The sequence below is a fragment of the Halyomorpha halys genome, unplaced genomic scaffold, assembly GCF_000696795.3.
Source record: "Halyomorpha halys isolate HHAL.00 unplaced genomic scaffold, Hhal_1.1 Scaffold1377.1, whole genome shotgun sequence".
NCBI classification, from domain to species: domain Eukaryota; kingdom Metazoa; phylum Arthropoda; class Insecta; order Hemiptera; family Pentatomidae; genus Halyomorpha; species Halyomorpha halys.
The window spans coordinates 1-9791 of NW_027115088.1; positions in this window are offsets into that span (position 1 = coordinate 1).

The window sequence follows — 9791 nt, forward strand, 5'->3', positions numbered from 1 at the left end:
TCTTAATACCTAACTCCCTCTGTCAACAACTCGAGAATCTATAAATGTAGGATTACTGAGAGAATAAAGCAGTCTATTAGCAGCAACCGTGAGTGTGTTTTCTTCTACCTTCTTTCCTTTTTTTTTTATTTTAAAACCCGCTATCACATATCTTATATAAAAGTATATATCAGATCGGCCTGGTGGGCCAAACATGGTTGATAATAACCTTTACATTATTTTTTTTTTTAATAGTTGATTATGGGGGGTATAGTCTCGTACAAAAGACACCCCTTATTATATACAATGTTATTATTAAAAGGAAAAAAAATAAGATAAATAGATAAGAACAATGCTTCTTAATAAAAGAGAAAAGTAAAATTAATAACAAAAAATTTTGGTATTCGTACACTTAAAAAAACAAAAAAACAATTGCTTTTTAATGGTAAAAAGAAACAAGTTAATTAGAAAAAGGGACGAGAGAAGAAAAAAAAATAGAAAAATAAATAATGATAATAAATAAAATAGAGGTAGTGCTACTAATGAATTAATAAATATAGGATTTATAACAGAATGTCCTGCAGCAACCTGGGCTTCAGTTTTCGGGTTGAGGCTGGGTTTCCCAGGTTGTAGGTCACTGCTCCTTTATCTGGGAGTGGAACTTCATGAACCGTTTTCTGATGTAATCCTCTATTGACTCCACATGTAATTCCCAATGTAATTGGCTGTTTTTTATAAACCAAGGAGCATTAACTGTGATTCTTAGGACTTTATTTTGAAAAAATTGTAATTTTTTTCCTTTTCGTAAAGAATGCCGCCACTCAGACTTCAAAGCCGTATATCAGCAGTGGCCTGAGAATTGTTTTAAATATAAGAATAGTTGTTTCAGGTTTTAGTTTGGAATTTCTTTTTAGGATAGAATATACCATTGCTACCCTTGCGTAGGTTCGAGTTAGTTTGATGTTGATATGGTGATTCCATGAAAGGTGGCGATCTAGGTGAATTCACCTGGGAATCTTGCTGTTTCACAGGCAGGATTCCATTTCACATTTTACCTTTGAGGATTAGTTCCGGTGGTTCTGGTGCGCGTTGAAGAGTAAAATCTTTTGAATTACATTTTTCAAAGTTCAAGCTAATCATCATTTAGTGAAATATTGTTCTAGATCATTAAGGTGACTTTGCAAAGTGTTTCTAGCGATTATTATGTCATCATGTTGAGAGAACACAGCTGTATCGTCAGCGAACATAGCTATGGAGGTGGTGTGATATTGTGCCTTGAGCAAATACCAAGTAAAGTATTTCCACTAGAATTTGATTTTCGTTAACATAATTTTCGTATTGTTACTGATTAGTTGGGAAGAAACTGGTCCGATGCACAATGCTTTGAAGTCGTTTAACAGTAGCCTGTAATTATTAGCGTTATGTAGGAATAAAGGAGGTATTTTTATTGAATTGAGCAGAGCATTCGGGTTAGTATTGTTATTGGTGGTACTTGGTGTTTCTGTAGTATGCTCATCTGAGGAAAGGTCGATTTCTGATTACATGTTAAGAGCCGCCCACCTTAACTTTTTTCGAATTTGATTCTTCTGATTGTTGGTCTACATCAGGTTTACAAGCGGTAATATGTTTGAGGTTTTGGGATAAATCGGGCGAACTGATTGATTCATCGCTTGATTGCATGTTATAAATAAAAATTATAAAAAAATCAATGAAAGCATGAAAAAAAATAATAAAACGTCTAATAGGTTGCACAGACGCTATAATAGAACCGCACTTTATGAAGTCGGAGGCGAAACTGTATTTATTCTTTAAATTTATATATTCTCATCAATAGATTATTTCTTTTAAGCCATATTTTATAATGATTTTTGTAATGAAAGTATTTTTTTCAGGTAGAAATTAATGATATGGAACCAACAAGATGAAATGAAGAATCAATATTACGAAAAAAAATTTACTATCAACAAAATATTATTTGTCTTGTCGTGTTTTGCTGTCGTTTTACGCAAATAGATATTATGATAATAATTTTTTTTTTAATTATATATTTTTTATTTTAAGATGGAAGCTACAAATGAAACAAACAAGGAAAAATTAAGAAAGAACATGAATTTTTTTTAATAGTCTATAAATGATGATGAGGGATCGTTCTTCTACGAAGTTTGAGAGTTGGCTTTGAACAAGACGTTCTAATGGTTTTGAAAGGTTAGAGAGGAGAGAAATAGGGCGAAAGTCATTAGATGAAGAAGGATTTGGGATTTTATTTAATGGTGGAACTAAAGCGGATTTCCAACGAGAAGGAAATGTGGCATTTTGCAAGGCAAAATTGTATATATGATAAAGTATGGAGATAAGGACTGGGAGACAGGATTAATTCAACTTAACAGGAATGTAGTCTGATTCATGATCGTTGGTATGGGATCTTAGAATAGTGGCTAGTAATTCTCCTTAAGATATGTGGGGAAAAAAAGGAGTCACCTATAAAAAGGTCTAGCCAGGTGTCAGGTGTAGGAGAATAAAGGAACGAGTTAAAGATTGAGAGAAAATATTAGCTCTGTAAGAAAGGATTTATCACTGGATTGAGAGAGCATGTTGGTGTTAAAATCACCAGTTATAATAATGTTAGAATAAGTGGAAACGAGTTGGACAAGGGACGATTGGAAGGTGTTATCGAATGGAACTCGGGGAGGTCGATAAATAACAGCAAATAACAGAGTAGAGGATATGGTTGAAATTTCAAAAAACATGTATTCTGCATGGGGAATGTTAGGAGAGGGGGATTGGAGTAGGATTTTGACCTTGAGACTAACATGAACATACAACCCAACACCACCTCCAGTACGATCGGATCTATCTTGACGAAAGAAATTGTAATTGGGAATTAAAACTTGAGAGGAAGGAATAAAGGGTTTAAGCCATGTTTCGGACACTGCAATGATGAGGTAAAAGTTGTCAAGGAGGTACTATTTGAATTCATCGAAGTGGGCAATAAGGGATTGTGCATTAACGTGACAGGAACTAAGGACATTAGACATAACTGTGGGGTGGTAAATGAGAACGTAAGAAAAAGGATAAAGGCTGCGGGATAGAGAATAACAATATTTTAGATACTGCTAAGATTATATACAATGTAACAATAATACGAAGTATCAAGGAATTTGTTGCTTGAGTTATTGAATTTTGAAAAAAATAATCAATAAAGCTTGAGTTATAAAAAATTAAAAAAAGAAAAAGTGTAAATAAAGGAAATTCTACATTGAAAAATATGAAAATAAATGTAAGTAAAATATCTTCTATACAAAAAAAGAAAAGGATAACAATGTTGTTATGACTTGGATACCGAATTGAGGCAGCACCTGACCCTACCTCCGCTGAACCAGACGTACCTGATTTTCGCTACTTTCTGCTTCGGCCTGGCTAACCAGTAGCGGCGCTTGTTAACGGGCGTCATTACTTCGCCCAAATATACGCGGTGCGCGTCGTTTTCGTCCCAACCTAAGTGACGAGTGGAAAAATAACTTTTAGCTCTTCTTTGCCGCACCACCTCATCTCTCAGTGTTTGGCGGACGAATCTCACTATAATAGGGCCCGGCGCTCCTTCCTGAGCCGTGCCGCATGTTATAGATCGTCCGGACACAGTTTCACCCCATACCTCCACCAATACTGAGAATCGTTCCCACAACGGTCTCTCCCTGCTTCTCCGGAATTCCTCTAATCTCTTATTTATTAAAATTAAGTCTACCCTCAAGGTCCGATAATTGAACTTTAAGGTTTTTGTTTTCAATGGATAATTAATTCTTCCATTTTGTTTTTCTTTTGCTCCAGGAATGCTTCAATCTTCTGTAGCCTTTCCATGTTTTGAAAGGAAAGCTCGGACTGCTTCTGAAGAGAGTCCTTTACATCTTTCAGCTCTTCAATGCCCTGAAGCTTAACCTTCATTTCTCTAACCTCCTCGATTAGCCTTTAAGAGGTGAATAATTGAGGCAGGTTCATTATCTTTTAATGTGCTGGAACCTGATTCACTCAGCACAGGTCCATTTTTTAATGATATCTGGTTCTGAGCTTTCAAGTTTGATACATTTAATATGATATATATTTTGACAATGCAAACATGAAATTTTCAATTTATCTTCCCTGGAAATTGATTTATTACAGCTCTCACAAATCACCATTTTTCTGATTAAAAGAAAAGAAAAAAAATGAATGAAATTTAAAGAACTGGAAAAGGTAAATAATAATAATAATAACACGGTAACAGTTAGGTTGTTCACGCAGCCACTTACGGATAAAGTGCCCGGTCAAACAAATCCACACTCCAGTCCACCTGTATTGAGTCACTAATATCTTCAATATTCACTATTTTCTTATGAATAATTAGAGTGTCTAGGGCCACAATATTTCACTGTGTTTACCCTAATGTGAGTTGTGAATCTATATTGATTTTCTCTGAAGTTTTCGCCTGCAACTAGATGAAAAGAGAAGGAGAGATACCACGGAGATGTTCACGGTACGAGTAATACTCTAAGACTGATATATGGAAGCAAAATTCTTCCAATTATTTATATACCCTCCTATAGTGAGGGTATCCCCATAACGCAGGTGGTTCCATTTTTACTTGTGATCCCCTTACAAGGGTCCATTGTAATATTTTTTAAAGCTATGAGTAATTATAATAAAAAAAATATGATGAAATTTGTCTTTTACTCTTGAGTCTAGAATTATCGAAAAGAGAGAAAGATATTAAATTACTTGATAGAAGTATCGCTCAACAATAGCTCATTATCGCTTAAAACAGGAACATTAATTTTTTTAATGAGATAAAAAAAAGAAATGGAAGGATTATTTTTGGTTTGCGTGTTCTACACCTTGGATGAAGGGAAAATTCGCTACTTCACTCCAGTGAAATGCAAACAATATTTGGATGTTAATACTACATACACATGACAAATTTATGTGACCACGCGGCCCACTGCCACAACGGAGCGAATTACTGTACGTATAGTAAAATCGGGTCAATGTTTATTGCAGATGCTTAGCAATGTTAGTTGATAAATCTTCTCTATGAAAACTTTATAGGATTCTGTTTTAAATGAAAAATTCCCGAGGGATGACGTAAATGGTGATTACCAAATATTAACAGAACTCTCTAATATACATTAATAAAATATAAATGTCAAAAACATTTAGGGAACAAAATTAATTAAGTATACAAATTAATTAATTAATAAGATTAAATATTTAATTAATGTATTACTAACTCTCTATGGAATCTGGCTAGCCTCTGTATGACAGCAACACGACTTTGTTGTTTTTCTTGTCCTGAAGAGGCGAGATAAGCGAGTGTAAGAAGTTGAAGACGGGACGATACAAGAGGGAGCTAGATAACAGGAGATAGATTAAAGGAGTTAACACTGAGACCTGCCTGAGGCAAGTTAATTAAAATTTGTTTGTTCTCTTTAATAATTAGCTTGAGGGTGGAAGAAGGAGGGGAGGGAGCTGGGTACTATTTATCAAAACCGAAGATTTTTTACCTACAGCTCTCCCCCCTAGTTCATTATTAATATAACTGCTCTGTCAGCGTCCGTTATCTTTCTTTCCCCTTCATTTTTTAATAAATCTTTTTCTAAAAACATTAATAACAGAAATTCAATGCATCAAGAAAAATAACCGGACAAGGGCGACTTTTACAGCAAATTGTTTCCCTTATCGGTTTAATCCAAAACTATCGAGGTGTGATGTGTAGTATAGGTATTCCTGGAAGAGATATGGCTAATTCTCATATTGTTACAACAATACTATCATTTCGACACGGTTTGTTTTGTGATGAGTGAGTCTCGTGTGACCTATTCTCAGCCGAGTCAGTTTGACAATGTGGCGACACCGCAATCTCCTGGTCTATACTATAACTACTAAAGCCTCCGAAACCGTTACGATCCGGCATGACGAACCAAGCTGCCGCAACGTGAACTACTCCAGTCATTGGGTAAACGTCGTAAATTGATAAATGTATATTTCTTGTAAATACTTTGATTGTGCTAATTAATAACTATGTTATATGTAATATTCTTAAATGTATTGTTAGAATCAATAAACTAATCTTCTGATCCACTAAAAGCAAACGTTTTACACGTAGCATCTCTCGATGGTGTTTAATACCTTAGAGAGTTGACTAACCAGAAATTGGATGAGCTCAGTGCAGAACAGGTAAGGCACGTAGATCAGTGCCTGTTCACGGCCCACCACTTTATCCAAAGAAAAGAAATTGTCCCACCTCAGTGTTACCGGTGCCAGCGGTTCGGACTCACGAAAAATAATTGTGGGTACGAGGAGGCGTGCGTGCGATGTGCCCAGGACCACAGCATCGATGCCTGCCCTAGGTTAGGAAACCCGAGGTGCCCCAATTGAGGAAAGGACCATGTGGCGTCATACCGTGGGTGAGAAACGCGCACGAAGTTAGTGTAAAAAATGTAGGCCAGGAAGGAGCAGAGGGCAGCAGCCAATGGGAGGCCACCAGCAGCAGCACGTACTCAACCACCCGCTACCACAACCTCCACACTACGGACCAATAGAATGGCAAGTGCAGCCACGGCTTACTCGTCATTTCTCCAGCCGTCCACAACAGCACCTGCATCAGAGTCCATATCGGATTCTCCAGCATCTCCCGACCCGTAACAAACAGTAGCCCAGCAACCCCCCCCCCCATCACCACCCAGCTCATTCGACCCACAGCTCTTCATGACCACTGTGATGACCCAGATGAACCACTTGTTCGGTGAACTCTGCTCCCAGATCATGAGGGACATGCAGGCGTTCAAGTCAGACAACATTACAGAGATCAAAGGACAATCACCATGAACTCATTCCGGGTCCTCAGCTAGAATTATTGTGGCATCGCACCGAAACTAGATGTGGTGGAGGCGCTCCTAGCGATCACCAAACCGAATATAGCAGTTCTCACCGACACCAGGATACAGGGGCGACCACCATATATCAGGGGATACCACGTAGCCACTGATGACCTCCACAACCCACACCTGTGGTGTCCTCATAGCTGTCCGCCATGGCATCCGGTGGAAGAAGATCCCGCCACCTCTGAACATCCGGGACGCCCGGATAAGTCATCTCACCGTCCAAGTGCTGATGCATCTTCCCACCTACATCACGGGGATCTACCGGCGTTCTCGAGGGTCAGTACCAGAACTGCGGCAGCTCTTAGACACCTGTGGGGCAAGGACGAACCACTGGCTGGTGGGAGATGTCAACGCTAGACACACTCTATGGCACCACACATCAGCGAACCTGGCGATAAGACAAGTGGTAAAAACTACCTTCACGGTAGTTCATCCAGGAACTCATACTTTCTGCCATTTTAGTACAGGCTTTCAATACACAATAGACCTTATTTCACCTCTTCGGATCACCGCCCAGTGATCTATGAAGTACACGGTAGCACCTCTGAGCCGACGTCCGAGAGGTTCAACTACCAGGAGGCAGACTGGAGCCGGTTCAAGGAGGAGGCTCTGTTGAGGAAGTGGACAACTATATCGACCACTTCACGGCGAGTGGCAGGAGGCAACGAGAGGCAAGCGATCCCCACCTACCACCCGAGATTCCCCCACCTCTAGAATCACCCACCTCACATCATGGCACTCATAGTCAGCATGTGGAATCTGAAAAACCGGCACTACCGCTCGAGAGATCCAGATGTGAAGAAGACCCTCAACGCGATTACTACCCAAATAAAAAATCTCCTATGTCAGTGGAAGACCGCGATATGGCATGATCGCATGAGGGCCAAGCATGGTACCGGAAGTTCTGGAAACTCACCAAGGCAGCAACCAAGAAGCCGTTCACCTGCATGACAAAGACCGCCTCATGAGCCCCGCTGAGCAGGCCGAGTCGTTGGCTGGGCACTATCAGCAGGATATTGAAGCGAGGACTGGGGCATCGCTCTCAATCCCAACCATGGCCCGTGAGAACAACTATATGTTTGTCTCTTGTTTGTTTCTTGTGAGACGATGCCATGGGAACCGGGCCCCTGGTCACGATGAGATACAGACGGTGCTGTTGAAACAACTACCGAGGAAGGGAACTGCACAGCTCACCAACCTGTATAATTCGTGCTTGAGGTTGTGGTACTTTCCAGACAAATGGAAACATGCCATCTTGTATCCACTCCTCAAGCCGAAGAGGACAGGATTTGACGCCGACCATTACAGGCCTATAAGTCTCCTACCACATCTCGCTAAGGTTTACGAAAAGATCATCCTGAATTACCTTCGGGAATTCTGTGGTGAACACTCCGTTATCCCTTACGAGCAGACTGTTTTTCAGGCTAGCTTGAGGACGGAACACTATCTGATGTAGCTACAAAATGAGATGAACTCCAGCTTAAATAGGAACCATACTACGGCCGTGATTTCCATAGACTGCACCAAGGCTTTCGATTCTGGGTCTTACAGCATTTTATGTCGTAAGCTCATAGATCACGACGGTCCAGAGGAACAGTGTCATAGCATCGTTTCTCGACAACAGGACGTTTCTCTCCTGTTCCATCCCACTGACCTGCGGAGTGCCACAGGGAGCGGTTATATCGCCAGTACTATTTTCAATTTATACCACTGATATGGTTGGTGCAAATTACAAACTAGCTACGCTTACCGCCTATGCCGACGACATAGGCATCAGTATGAACCCCAAACATCCCCTAGCCGGAGCCGTCTGCAAAGAGATTGTTCAACGCCTGGGTAATTTAAACATAACCATGAACCCAGCTAAGACAGACTGCGTCGTGTTCGCTCAGCAACAGTACAAGCGATCGACTCTCCCGAAGTCGCTCAAACAGGACAATACCATCGTTTCCCCTTCAATCTCGATAGTATATCTGGTTGTGAAGATGGACCGTCATCTCAAGTTCTCCACGCACCTCTTCCAGAAAACGAGAACTTTAAGAAGGCGCTCTTACAGACTAAACCACCTCCTCACATCACCAACGCTCTCTCTGCGGCTTGAACTCCAAGTTTAAAAGAGCATCCTGAGGCCGACATTTCTGTACGGAACAACACTCTTCACTTACCTCTCTGACGGCACGCAGCGCCACCTTCAGGGTTTCCAGGATAGCATGCTGCGGAAGTGGGTCCGCACTACATCGTGGAAGAAGAAGAAGCCTCCGGAAATGTATCAGCTTCTCGAACTGCCTACAGTACTAGAGTTCATTGGTCTACAGTACTAGAGTTCATTGGTCGGAGGCATGTCAAGTTCTTTGACTCCCTCCACTTTTTGACCAACCCACTCTTCCAGGCACTGACACCAGCCCCTCCACCAGTTCAATAGCAGGATTACCACCCGCGACAACCACAACTTTAACCCAGAAAAAGTGACAGTGACACGATTTTCAGTTTTAGTTTTAGTGTTTGATTGTGTTATAATCGTATCACTCCATCAAACTCGATAGTCTACCTAGGAGTGAAGCTGGACCGTCACCTTAAATTCTCCACCCACATCTACCAGAAAACTAAAACTGTAAGAAGGCGGTCTTACAGACTCAACCACCCTCTCTGCGGCTTAAACTGCAGATATACAAAAGCATACTGAGGCCGGCGCTTCTCTACGGGTCACCACTTGTCGGATTTAAGTAATCCGATTTTCACGGTTAATTTTTGAATTTATATAAAGTCGGGGTCGGGGGTCTCATTTCCTGATGCCCCCCCTTGCCGCGAACACCGGAAGACCCCGAAGACGCCGCAACTGCAATGCCGCCCCAGCCTAAGCATCATGCAGGCTAGGACCTGGCCTACCCCTACCATCACGCC